General features: G+C 46.7%; 1 long non-coding RNA gene and 1 pseudogene across 1 annotated transcript in view; one reads left to right on the top strand and one right to left on the bottom strand.

Annotated features, from left to right (window-relative positions):
- Positions 1-317: 317 nt before the first annotated feature.
- LOC144163053 (uncharacterized) overlaps positions 318-13,099 on the top strand; it is a 487,499-nt gene continuing 474,717 nt past the window's right edge. The window contains exon 1 of the long non-coding RNA XR_013320822.1: positions 318-635. This is a non-coding gene — a long non-coding RNA (uncharacterized LOC144163053). The remainder of the gene's footprint in view (positions 636-13,099) is intronic.
- On the bottom strand, positions 10,161-12,476 carry LOC144162192 (cullin-1 pseudogene; annotated as a pseudogene).

The following is a 13,099-nucleotide window of genomic DNA, read 5'->3' as shown; positions in this document are numbered from 1 at the left end:
GAATCGAACAGCGCGGTTCAGGTGCCGCGAGCAGCGCCACTGAAACGCGTGGCGAAGTGCTGCACCGCCTGAACTACTTCACGGCCGGACTGGTTCACGCAACGTTCTTTGGTTCACGTGGTGCATGTGAAACGAACGGACCCAATTTGTCGCCATGACGCTGGTAACCAAGCAAAAATTCACCAACTTTTGCAATGTGGCTTTATCTTTCCAACATACGCAGCAATAAAGTAAAGTGATGCTATTATGTGTAGAAATAGAATGTGTACTTCACTATTTCCTTTTTTGGCACCCTATTTATTTATTTAGTCGCTTCATTCGTTGCGCCGACGGGCAGCGCTTTTGCTCGTATCTATTCATTAGTCGCTTCATTCGTTGCGCTGACGGGCAGCGCTTTTGCTCTTATCTATTCTGCTGCCATCCTGTTCGTCTGCTCCTTCCGCTTGCACTGTGTGCACGTGTAGAAGTTTTGTAGTATGCCTTGAAGGTGAAAATTTTGGTGCCTGTGAGTGCGAAGTGGCTCAGAATGTCAGTGAAACTGAGAACAGGACACAAGGCGTGCACGTTGCTGTATGGTGCGACAACTTGGGGAGGCATAGCACAGCGAATTTTCCCCGCTTCCCAGGGGACGGCAGGTAAGCACACTTTTTATTCAGTCAAAGTTATAAAGAAACAAGCGTTATCCTTATCAAAAAAGCTGCAGGGCTAACCGAAAAATCTTCCGCTGTTGCTTTACAGTGAATTTCTTTTTGTTTGGCACAACGCATTTTTCAGTAACGTTAACTTGTAACCATGTGAAGCTACTTGTCGACAGTTTCTCTTGAGCCGATTGATGCTAGCGGACGCGCAGACGGAAATTTCGCTTCAGTATCGGTTTAGTGAGCGGTTAACCTGTTCAGTTTTTTGACCGCGAGAGGAAAGCTTGCAAATTATGTTTGCCGAATGTGCTTAAAATACGCTTCTTTGACGAACTGATTTGGCTTTAGAGCGTTCCGACGACCAGTTTCTTATCGTGAAATTAACACCTTCGAATGATTGCTAACACAAAAGAAACACCCCAAAAATCATTTACGTAGCAGCTGACCGCTTGCATTCCGTGTTATGGTAATTTTTAGTTACCTGCGCGACGGCCGAGCCAAGGCTTTTCAACCTGTGCTAGGGCACATTTTTCGTACCTTCTTTGCACTCTAAATATTTGTTTCGCTTTTACGTTTTGTTTATTGATATCCATGGTGGTAGTTCTTCCATTTTCTGGGTGTGACGCATGGCTGGATTACGCGGAAAATTCGCTTTAGCTACAAGATGTTTTTAGGGCTAGCAAGTTGACAAGAGTAAGACAAGCGGTTGCTAATGGTGTGCGAAATGTGCTGGCCGTCTGCACTTCGTAATCATTGTATTATTCACGAACGTGTGTCATTAAGAACCATCGTTGCTGTATAATTGTATTGTGTACAAGGAATGAAGTGGTGACATCTGCCGCAATTTTCTGTATAGATAAATTGTACGTCGATGTTTATTTGATTGAATGTATAGATTTAACGTGCCGATGCTACACATGCGATCAGCCGCGCCGTACTGGAGGGCTCCGGATTAAATTTCACTTGTATTTTCACTGTAACAAAAGTTGACATGTGGTCTTTGTGAAATGCCAATGATGGACAATTTTTATTGATACGAGTAAATTCTTTCCCTGTACTGTTAAATTTTTTTTCATATTTTAGGATAACTAGCTTTCAAGATTACCTCTCATGGTTTTGTCTTTAACTTGACATTTTTTCTAGCCATTGAGTGAACATCATGGCTGAGGAGATTTAAATTTGAATTGTCTTAGATTGGTAGCATAATTAGAAATTTTAGTTCTTGGCATCTATGTTTTTTTTATGCGTGCGTGGCTTAACCTTACAAAATCGCAGCGATTATGTGTAATGCAGACACTCATACTCTCTTTTGACTCTCTTCGCCTAATGGAACTCTTACCTAATATAACTATCTTTCAAAAGTAGTCTGGCGACCCCCGTTACAGGGTTCACAAAATAGTCACCAGAGCCACCTTTGTTCGTCGATTTGGAGTCGCAATGACTACGTCCAATAAAGTCATACATACTCCCTTTGGACTGTTGGTCTGGTGGAGTCTCGGGACTCTTTCAAAAAGAGTAAGAGGGATTCTTATTAGTGGGGTCACAAATTAGTCAACTGGCTCTGTGGTGTCGCGTCGGCGACGGCCCCGACGGGGCGAAGCAGGAGACGTGCGCGCGATTATAAGAGTCAAGCCAAAGAGCGGTTTATTTCGGCTCACGTCACATATATACACTGACTGATGTCACAGGTTAGCCCCCTGGTGGTAGAATCACTGACAGCAAAACCGAAACCAAAACCCCCGGATACTACAGGCTCCATAGGTGACTGGTAAAAAACGCAAAGGCTCATGGGTACGTCGTCTGCTCCTGCAACTTCCGGTTCGAGATTTCTCCTGCCCTCCCGTACGTCGGCGGCTTTCAGGCGTGGGCGTGTATGTTGTTTATTTATCACAGGGCGCTTACCTGTCAAATAAACCCATAGAAGGATCAATCGTTGTTAGTTATGGAATTCCCGATGCATGCGCGTTTTTTTCCCCGGTGAAAACCGATAAACAACAAGCACACACGCGCGTGAAAGCCGACGGCATATGGGAGGCCAGGATAGCTCCCGAACTGGAAGGGGCAGCTCTCCGCGGGAGAAAACAATGTACTCATGAGCATCTGCGCTTTTCTGCTACCCATGAGCATCTGTGCTTTTCTGTGAGCATCTGCGACCCTACTGGAAATGAAGCTAGTTATCATGCATGGCAGGCATGGAACCCCACTTAATGGACAGTTGGTATAGACGATCTGTAATATTTCAGTGGAATTGTAATGCCCGCACAGGAAAAATGGGAGATTTCCGTAAATTTGTAGTGCAATATAACTTCCCTGTGCGGTGCATATCTGAGGCCCGCACTGAACCAAACTTTCGTCTAGCAAATTATGTCGTGTACACATCAAACCGAGGTGTTACTCCAAGTCGTGCAATGTTGTGTGTACGGCAAGATATACCATCTGTACTAGTTGCATCCTCGTCTACCCAAGCCCCAGAATTTGTGCAGTGCAAGGTTGTATTGGGGAACACATCTGTTACAGTATAGTGAACCGCATACTTACCGATATGTGCCGGCCAGACGTAAGCTTCATTATTTGTTGCGGACATTTCAACGCTCCACATGAGTTATGGAACAGCACCGCCACTGACAACCTAGGGCGACATATTAGCGGTGAGCGCGAACACAGGCGGCGCTGCGAAGCGCGCCTCCGTGACGTCAGCTTAGGGATTCTCGCATTCGTCGTCTGCTTCACTCAGGATCGCTCTCCCTGCTGTTTCTTTCCGTTCGGTCAACGTTGATGCTTGTCCGCGCCAGAATTGGCGTGTGGGTAAGTTTTTATCATAATGATAGGCTTAAAATCGCATACACTAGCTCATGGTGTCAATTAAAGTATAGTTTTTATACCGCTACGGGAGAAACATTGCCGGCGCCACCCCATTCCTTGCGAAGCCGGTCCTGTGCGGAGCGCGAAGAGTCGGAGCTAGGCGTCAGCTTCTCATGTAAGCATTCGAACAAAAGGAACAGTCAGCTGCTAATAACCGACAACAGCGAAAATAGAAGAGCAAAACAAATTCTAGGCCTTCAGGGCTGTCGGCTTTGGCAGAAGGCATCACGATTCCCGGTGATCATATGTAAGGTAAAACAGTTTTTGCAACCTTGCCGAACGCTCCGACGCGTTTTGTCGCATCACTTTATGTTGTCAAGGCACGAAAGTTTGCCGACATGCACTATAGACTGCAAAAACTGTGTCAAAAACATGCAAAAAAAAAAGCTTGCAAAAAAAGCTTGCAAAAACTGCAAGTGCCTGTGTCGTTCCCTTTCTCGTACCTGTGAAGAATTTTTGCGCTTAAGTTGCACTCATGGAAAACTGTAGGTTGAATTCCAAATACCCCAATGTGTATATACGCGCGTGCTGATTCTATACCAGGTTTATTGAGCAAAACGAGTCACGTCTTCGTTAAATTTATAGTAACACATATATGTTTGTTAAGACCTGGAGGGATATTTCGGAACATTTTGCACAGCCATATCTTCCCGATATTCGGATATGCGTTATAGAAAAACTGCACTCAAGAGGAGGAGGAGGAGTAAGAGGAGGAGGGGAAAACTTTGTTTAACAATTAAATCGATCTGGTTAGTGGGCCGGGTCCTCAGTCCAGGACAAGAGAGTAAAAGTAATTTTCTTCAAATCATAGAACGCCATTCCGAGTTGAATAGGATTTGTTCTTCGCGCCTGGGAGGGTCGAAAAGCAATAAAGAGCTACTTGGAATTCTTATTCGGTTTCGAGTCTTGTAATATATGCAGGTATTCTATTTATTACGTTAGTTAGCGAGTATATCATGCCTTCAACACCGTAATCATGTCATCATTGTTCGAGTTGAGAGACAGTTCGTTATGATAACGATATAATTAAGATAGAAATTCGGAGCACAAAAGCCGCCTTCGAGTACTGTGGACCACGTTATTTAGGGCGCGATCGCGGTGGCGTAGCACAAACCTTCTCATTGTATTTGCATGTGAATAAACAAAGCACGCTGCGGATATGCACCGTCTTGCACGCAGCCGTAATGAAAGCCAATTTGTGAAGAAGGGAATGTATGCCATACGAAATGAAGGAAATATCCAAACGACCTTTGTGAGGCTCCCAAACATCCCGAAACCTCCTAATAAGAAGTTGGTGACGGCGCAGAAAAATTATAGCGTTGGGCAGAAAAAAAAGCAAGAAACATTAATCCGATACAAGACAACGAAAGAAACAGAAGAAAGCCGCTTTATTTCCTGCTGTGCGATGAGCGTGTAGAGGCCGCTGCTTGGTACGTAGTATTAGACTGTTGAGTCTTCATAGGATCATCTCAAAAATACTGAAGGGAAGCCTACGCATTTTGAATACTTATCGAGAAGCTCTGATCGCTGATCCTCGCGAATAAGCAAGAAAGGACGAGTTACACTCGATCTTCTGACCGATACTCTGAAGAAAGTTGTTCTATATCTCTTCGTGTGTTGCAAACTTGTGGGGGATACCGCTTCAAATTATTCAGAGGCGTCAGAAGCTGGCAAAGTAACTGAGCCGCTAGAAATACGCTTTTTAACGCACTACAGCAACGAAGCGGGCGATTTCTAGCCCAGGCACTGTTGCCCCTCACAAGCGGAGTGTAGCAGACGACAACGCTGCGAATCCCTAAGCCGACGTCAGAGCCAGGGGGCGCCACTCAAAGATCTCACCGCCAATAGCGAGACTCTTAGACTTCTTTGATTACGCAGTGCTTAATGACGGCTACTCGACATTTCTCCGTGGGCACTCTTATTCCAATGTATTGGACATTTCATTTTGTTCGTCGGACCTGGCTTCTGGCGCAGACTGGACTAGAGACGTGGATACCAGGGGAAGTGACCACTACCCTATTTACATCCACCACCAGGCTCTCGGATCTACGCCACCCCGGCACAGCGAACGAATAGTAAATTGGGCTGCCTTCAGACATTTGCGCACAGAACACCTCGGGGAAGCCTTGCGATGTGGACGAGTTCACATCTACCATCAAGCGGCACCTAGACCAGGCGAATCGACATGTGCCCGTTCCACCTGGGTACAGGGACATCGACTGAGAATACGAGCGTCTGCGTGCCATTAGGGGCCGAGCTCAACGTAAATATCGTAGATCTGGACTGATTGAGCATTACAACGAAGCCTAGTGTATTTTCGCGACGATTCAAAAGCAAATTCAAAAGGTGTCTTTTAAAAGGTGGAATGAATTTTGTCAGTCGCTGTCGTCGTCCACCTCAGTGTCGAAAGTCTGGAATGTTGTGCGCGCTTTTCGTTCACCAGTTTCCCAATTGCGTTTTTTTCGCTCTTTAGCGGCATATCGTAACGTGGCGTGAATCTCGATTGCGGAAGAGTTTCGCGCAGTAATAACACGGTCTAGTCCAGCTGCCAGCATGGACCTGTACGAAGATTCGCTTGCCTCTGCATGTACACTTATACAAGAAGCAATGAGTTCAGACTCCTCTGAGGTTAATGCAGATTTCACATTGGGTGAGTTGTCAGCTGCTTTGACAAGCATTCGTCACCGTCACCAAACTGCACCAGGACCTCACGGAGTACCGTATTCGGCATTTTGCAATCTTGGTCCAATCAATACGACCCTATTGTTCGAACTATACAACAGAATTTAGAGAAGTGGACGGGTGCCAATATCATAGAAACTAGCAAAAGTGGTGGCTCTACTAAAGCCCGGGAAAAGCCCCTTGGCATTAGACGTAATCAGACCCGTCAGCCTCACAAAATGTATACCCACAGTCACGGAGAAAATGATCAACGAACGATTGATGTATTGGTTCGAAAGTCAACATATGCTACTATGAAAAATATCAGGCTTCCGCATAGGTCGATGGACAGCATCATAGGATAGTACCATGGGCAGCATCATATGTTTGGTGACATTTGTTGAAGACGAAAAGTCCAAAGGCAACATTACGGTAGCCATATACCTAGACATAATGCGTGCCTATGATACGGCTACAGTCAAACCCGGCTATAACGAACCCGGATAGAGCGAATTATGCTATATATCGAACAAAAAAAAATTCAGTTACGGAAATACAATCAAACCCGGCTATAACAAACCCGGATAGAGCGCATTATGCTATATATCGAACAAAAATATTTCAGTTACGGAAATACATGGGAAACATATTCCTTATAACGAAGTTCACATCCGATATATCGAACTCCGCGCGCCTAGAATGGCCGCCGAAATGCATGGTCTCGGAGCGGCGATTGAGATGTGGATTGGCCGCGACCACGGAGCAAGAGCCGCGACTGGGACGTTGCGCCTTGCACCGAGCGACGTCACGGCCGACACTTTCCGTAACTATTTCCGACGCGTGGGACTTACGACGGAACCCGCCCAGTCAGCGAGTCCGGACCAAGACAGCAGCATCGATGAACTGTGGGAAGAGCTCGCCAACGTTGCCGATGATGTCGCGAGTGAAAGCCGTTCGATGCTTATAGTGAAGCGCTTTCGGCAGTCGATGTGCTCCGCCAATGCTTCCTCGATTTTGGAGAAAGCAGACTCGTACTGCTCCAAACAATTTTCGTGTAGAGAATGCTATGCTAGTTGTAGCCGCCAAAACGAAAGTGAAAACAAAAACCACCGCTTTTTTTTTTTTTTGCAAAGTAGGCAGTTAAGGCGGAAAGAGGCTTTATTAATTGCAAGAAATGGATTATTTTGGGTATGGTTAATGGCTACTTTACTGTGTTCGTTTCTGCATGCGGGGAAGGTGGAGTTGAGGAGTGGGGCTACCGCGCAATGCGAACTCGTAACAATAAGCTCGTTATAGGCGGGTTCGGCTATATCGAACTATTGGATATATCGAACAAATCGCGGTGCATATTGCAGTTCGCTATAAACGGGTTTGACTGTATAGCCACGTCCACGTCTTAGAAGGATTGGCGCTATTAGGACTACGTGGGAGGACGCTCCTCTTTATATCCGACTTTCTTGAGGGCAGGCGAATTTTCGTCACGACAGAGAATGCGAAAACATCGGAATATGTTGTTACCCAAGGGGTTCCTCAAGGCAGCGTTCTAAGCCGCACTCTTTTCAATGCAATAATGGCGCAGTTACCAACACGCCTCCCACATGGCATTCACTATTTCATTTACGCTGACTACGTATGCCTTTGGACATCCCGACCGTCATTGGAAGTCATTCAACCCAAATTACAAAGCGGAATTGTGTAAGTTTCGATGTTTCTGAAAGAACGAGGAATGAATTTGTCGGACGTAAAATCAGCAGTACTTCCTTTTACTGTCAAACAATTGAAGGGATTCAGTATATGCCTGGAGGGAAGACGCCTGGCGCTTGTGACAAACCATCATTTCCTCAGCGTAATAGTAGATTGGAGGCTCTCCTGGTCACACCATCTTCACGTCCTGGAGACCGAGGTGAACAACATCGTCCGCCTTCTGCGACACCAGGCGGGAGCCCGTTGGGGAACCTCCACGGATGTTCTACTGAGACTTCACGGGGCTCTTGTGAGATCCGCTATCGGATACTCATTGACAGTTCTCAATGGTTTAACACCTTCTGGAGAGAAGACACTCACCCTACTATTAGCGAGAAGTCTTCGGGTGTGCTTGTGGGCTCCCAAAACCACGTCAAGCCCCCTTGTGCTGCCAGAAGCGCGAGAGTTTCCTATTGTGGTCCTGCGGCTAAGAGAAATAACTCGGCATGAACTTTCCAACAAACTTGAACTTTCCAGACGTGAACTTTCCAACAAACTCCCATTAGATAATCGTTATGTTGTATGCTTAGCATCTCTACTAGGACCATGGCTTGATGCGGGTCTTCAAATAAGGATGTTCGTGCCCTGAATGTGTTTTTTACCTCTACAGGAATAGGGACAAAGTATTCGGTGACGTATTAGCTTTTTACCGTGACTCAGTGAGCACCAACCCAGGAGGACACTTTATAGACAACTATTAGTATTCCCGAAATCGTTGTGCGCAGTGGACTTGTATAGGCGGGTCCGTGACCCTGTATATGGTGAAATGGAGTAGCCGGGAGCACATTCGCTTCCAACCTCTCTTATCAATAAACCAGTTAAACCAATTTTTGTTTTACTGCTGGCCACATACGGGGGAAGCGCGGTGGTGACGCACTTGGCTCCTGATCTGAAGACCCTGGTTTCAAATATGAACTCAAATGTATTTTTTATTCACTCTTTACAGCGGCAGCCATTTTGTATAAACGGACAACAACGGCGACGACAGATTCCGCGGTATGTGGCAGGGCTCCGTGGCCGTGTGCATGACTCTCTCCTAAAAAAAATGTACACCCTATTCTGAAAACTTTTTTATTCCTGCGTTCCCTATCACGTGCGGAAGACTCGGTTCGTTTGGCTGCCCGGTCACTGTGGGTTAACCCTTAATGAAACCGCTGATATGTTAGCTAAATCAGCTTTGATTTTACCGATTGTAGAGGTTCTTCTCCCGTTTTTTGCGTGTTGCACGTTATCGCCAATAGCTGTTGAATCAAGATGTCTCTGATCACGGTCTGAACACTTCTCCTGTACTTGAACATCTCAGGTTCCGCCTGAAAAGAAGTCTCTAAACTCGCTGGTGCGAAGTATCGCTGACTTTTTTTCGCTGTGGTGTGCCTCCACTTAATCGGTACCTGTATCGGGCAAATCTGACAACCTCCCCCTTGTGCCACTTTTGCCCAGAAATTGAACCAGAAGAACATTTCTTCCTTTTTTGCCGCCGATTTTCAAACCATCGAAAAAGGCTGCTGGGATTCCCGTGCGACGTCTTGGACTGCCTTTGACTGTATCGGCGCTTTTGTCTTTTGGGGGCTCGAGCCTGGTCCAGTGTGATGCGGACGTGTGCAATGCCATCCACTCCTTCATTTCGGAGACAGCTCGTCTGCAGTGTTAAAAATGTCCCGATTAAGGCTGACTCTTACCTAGTTTTCCTACTCTTCTCTCGGTTGTTTTTCTTGTCTCTCTCTCTCTCTCTCTCTCTCTCTCTCTCTCTCTCTCTCTCTCTCTCTCTCTCTCTCTCTTGAACATAGATGGATTTTTCTTCTGCTCCATTTTTTCATCGTATGATTGATTACAATGGTACAAGAACTCTTCTTGGCCAATCCCCCTAAGTGGGTATGCGTAATTTTCCGGGCCACCACTACAGCACTCCACTTATATATGACTTCAGGGAATGTACGACGGTCAGGTCTTGCAGCACTACCCGAGGTTATGTCTTGTTGCTCACTGAAATACCGCCCTTCGGAATATCGGCCTCGCACACGTCACACAGAGTACAGAAAAACAAGTTTTCTGTGAAGGCAGCTTTAACTCAATACGGTAGGGTACGACAACTTCAAGGAACATTTTTATTGCTTGGTGTACGAATGAACTGTCATGCTTCAGCGATGTTGACTCAAAGTGGCGACTGCAAATTGAAAGCGAAAGGGAGTCAGTCGGTCTTTTCTTCCGCGTTAAGAACATTTGCGAAAGTTCAGTTATATGTACTGTCTAAGGGTCCTACGCGACATAATTGTACGTGTTTGGCTCGTCCTCAGGTTTCTGGAGGTAGTCTTTTTTGACTAGGATTCCTATGGATTCCTCAGTTTCTGCAGCCTCGGGGATGAACCTGGGTGACAGCTCCTCTGTGACCTTAGAGAGCAGTTCCTCGTGTCTCAGTGTCTTGGAAGATTTCATGATCCTCACTATGGCGGCTTGTATAGCAATCCTTCGTTCTTGCTCAATCCTGTTGTAGGCATCTTCCTCTTCGGCGTTCGACTCGTCATTTAGAGGCACGTTGATGTTCACTCGCGCTTTCTCGTTGCTATAGTCCACTGCAAGGGACACCACCACTTCGGGGCCAAGCACAGCGCTTATCTCCGGAGAAGCCTCACTGGCAGGGCAGACAAGTAGCTTGCAATCGATCAGAGTGTTGAGAACCTTGTACAGAGTGTCCATGTCCATGCCGGTGGCTTCTTGCAGCTCCGTTACGGTGAAGGAGAGCGCGAGGTTGTACTGCAGCAGAACGACCATCTGAAGGGTGGATGCTTGCAGTGTGTAGCAGCTTGAGAAGCAGCCAGTGACCAGTGCTCCGCTGGAAACGTCGTGGAGCCACTGGAGCTTTCTGCCGTCATGCCGAGAGTAGTAAAACAAAGTGAATTGCTGGACACTGCGTTCCAACTCCGATGGTAGAGCCAATGACACTGCCTCCTGGAAAGGCCACGATCCGAAGGTGAGGACTTGTATTCCAATATCAAGATCCAGTGGTTCGCCGGTGCCCTCCATGTGATTACGAAACTCTTCGTTGATGTCCTTACTTACAGAAACGTCCTGTAACATGCGGAGGAATGTCCTAACGTACGGGAAGCCACACGCTTGGTGAAGTTTCGAAATCATGATGGCCTCAGCATCTATACTAATCGACAAGTGATCAACAAGCCGCTTGGCCAACCACTTTGTGTAAAATCTCTGAAATACATCTTTGTTTTCAGTGTACTTCAATACCAATATGACTCCATTGAGCTTCTCTTCTAGGTCTGATTCATCTGTGTCCTGAAAGCTGCTTTTGAGAATATTGTCACTGTACATAGCCAGCATTTCAGGGGACTTCTTGGGTGAGTTTGCAGCCGTTGTCAGAACATTTCTGTTAGTGAACTTAGTACATGCTCTATCGAAAGAATGAGCAAACTGGGCGTCGTTGCCGAAGGCGCTGACAACGAGGGCTCTGTACTTGCGGTGCACGTGCAGCAATGTGCGCACGTACAGCATAGCGTCTTGCGCAACCCCGTCGCCTAGGCTCTCTACAGCCAAGAGACCTTGCTTCCGCACATGCTCCTCGAAAAGATCGCGTAGCTTGGTGAGCCCATCTGCTGTGCGTGAAACAAGCTGAAACATACGTCCAATGTCCTCTTCCTTGTAATCGCATAGCAGTACCTCGAACTCGGCGTAGAATGAGTCTAGTTGCTTCTCAATCAGCACGTTTTCGCAGGCTTTCGTAAGAGGTTCTAACGTCGTCTCGTGCAAATACGAGTCCACCCGTCGCTTTTCGTCGCTCAACTGCTGCTCCACGTTCTTCATGTACTCTGTGACCGGGTTGTGGCTAAGGAACTCCGCTGAGCTTTGGCTGTAGAAGTGTTCGGTAGCTTCCAGGAAAGCCTTTTCGAAAGCTTCGCGATAAGTCGATAGGCCAGCTGTGGACTCCCCCTCATTTAGACCGAGCTCGACGTAGCTGGACAGGATAGCACGAACCAGCGAAGCATCGATTGCGTTGCCATTTCTGTCGTCTTCAATGAGTGTTAGAAGAGCATTGGTCATCTCTGTGCACAGCGCAGCGAGGAAGTGGTTCCTCCAAGCAATCAAAGCCAGCTGATAAGCGTCGCGGGCATTCATTGCGCCCTCATTCAACTGCCGTTTCACCCAGGTCTGGTTGAAGTACAAAAAAATGTCATTCAGTGCCTCACTGGAAGATCTGTAGCGTTTCCACTGCTCGCTGTAGAAGGAGAGGATGTCTGTCGGTTCCAGATCAGCGCGATTTCTCAGCAGAGACCCCAGGTAGTCTTCCAAGAACTTGCTCAGCCGCTCACACAAGTCCTGACCCGGAGACCAGTCCAAGCTCCCAGCGGCTTTTTTCGAGCTGGTCGTTTGAGCGTTGGTGGCGCCATGACGGTCGCTGGTGCAGAAGCGATACACCAGGGTGTACAGGTCCGCATAGTAACCAGTGGGCATCTTTTTATCGAAGTCTCTGTACACCACGCCGATACCGTCCCTCAAGTCCGCCCATATCTGGTCGAGGTCGACTTGCTTGGACTGAAGTCTGCTCGCGTCACTCGCAGCCATGATGCTGTGCCGTCAGGTTCTAACTCCTCGTCTTCTTCGTTTTTTTGCGTAGCGCATACAAATGGTATTACCAAAGGCCTGAAACGTGGTTAATTACAATGTTTTAGCAATTTCATAAAGAGGTAAAAATATGCAAGTTTATATCTTGTTTTATTCAAGACGTGGCCTGAGATAAAAGATGGTAATACTAAAACGAAAGAAAACTTCTTACGATAAACCATAAAGGGGAGTGCTGAGAAACGAAGCAAATTAAGTTCTTAGGAAAAAACCTTGCTTTGCCTGTATATTACCGTTAATATAAAACTAGGCGTTACTATTGCGCAAACGTCGTTACCGGACACTAATGAAATGTGGGCAGCTGTTGACACGGATAGAATTCCCCACAATAGGTTACTCTCAGCACAGAAAAGCAGACTGCGTATGATGATGATTACGATGATTAGAATTGCACGTACCTACATTGGAGATCTGAAGGGAAATCTCGTTTTTGTGACGGAGTTAGCATTTGTGGCTGAGGGTAACGCTTATTGACTATAGTAATTTGACATCACAAGTCTTCGTTGTTACTCCTAAATGCATCGAATTGCTAGGAGGTACCAACCAACCACGCAACCAGCCATTGA

The sequence above is a fragment of the Haemaphysalis longicornis genome, unplaced genomic scaffold (assembly GCF_048455015.1).
Source record: "Haemaphysalis longicornis isolate Haplotype H1 unplaced genomic scaffold, Haemaphysalis longicornis Haplotype H1 scaffold_12, whole genome shotgun sequence".
Lineage (NCBI taxonomy): Eukaryota > Metazoa > Arthropoda > Arachnida > Ixodida > Ixodidae > Haemaphysalis > Haemaphysalis longicornis.
Note: the sequence above shows the minus strand (reverse complement) of the source record. Positions and strands in the feature narration are given on the sequence as shown.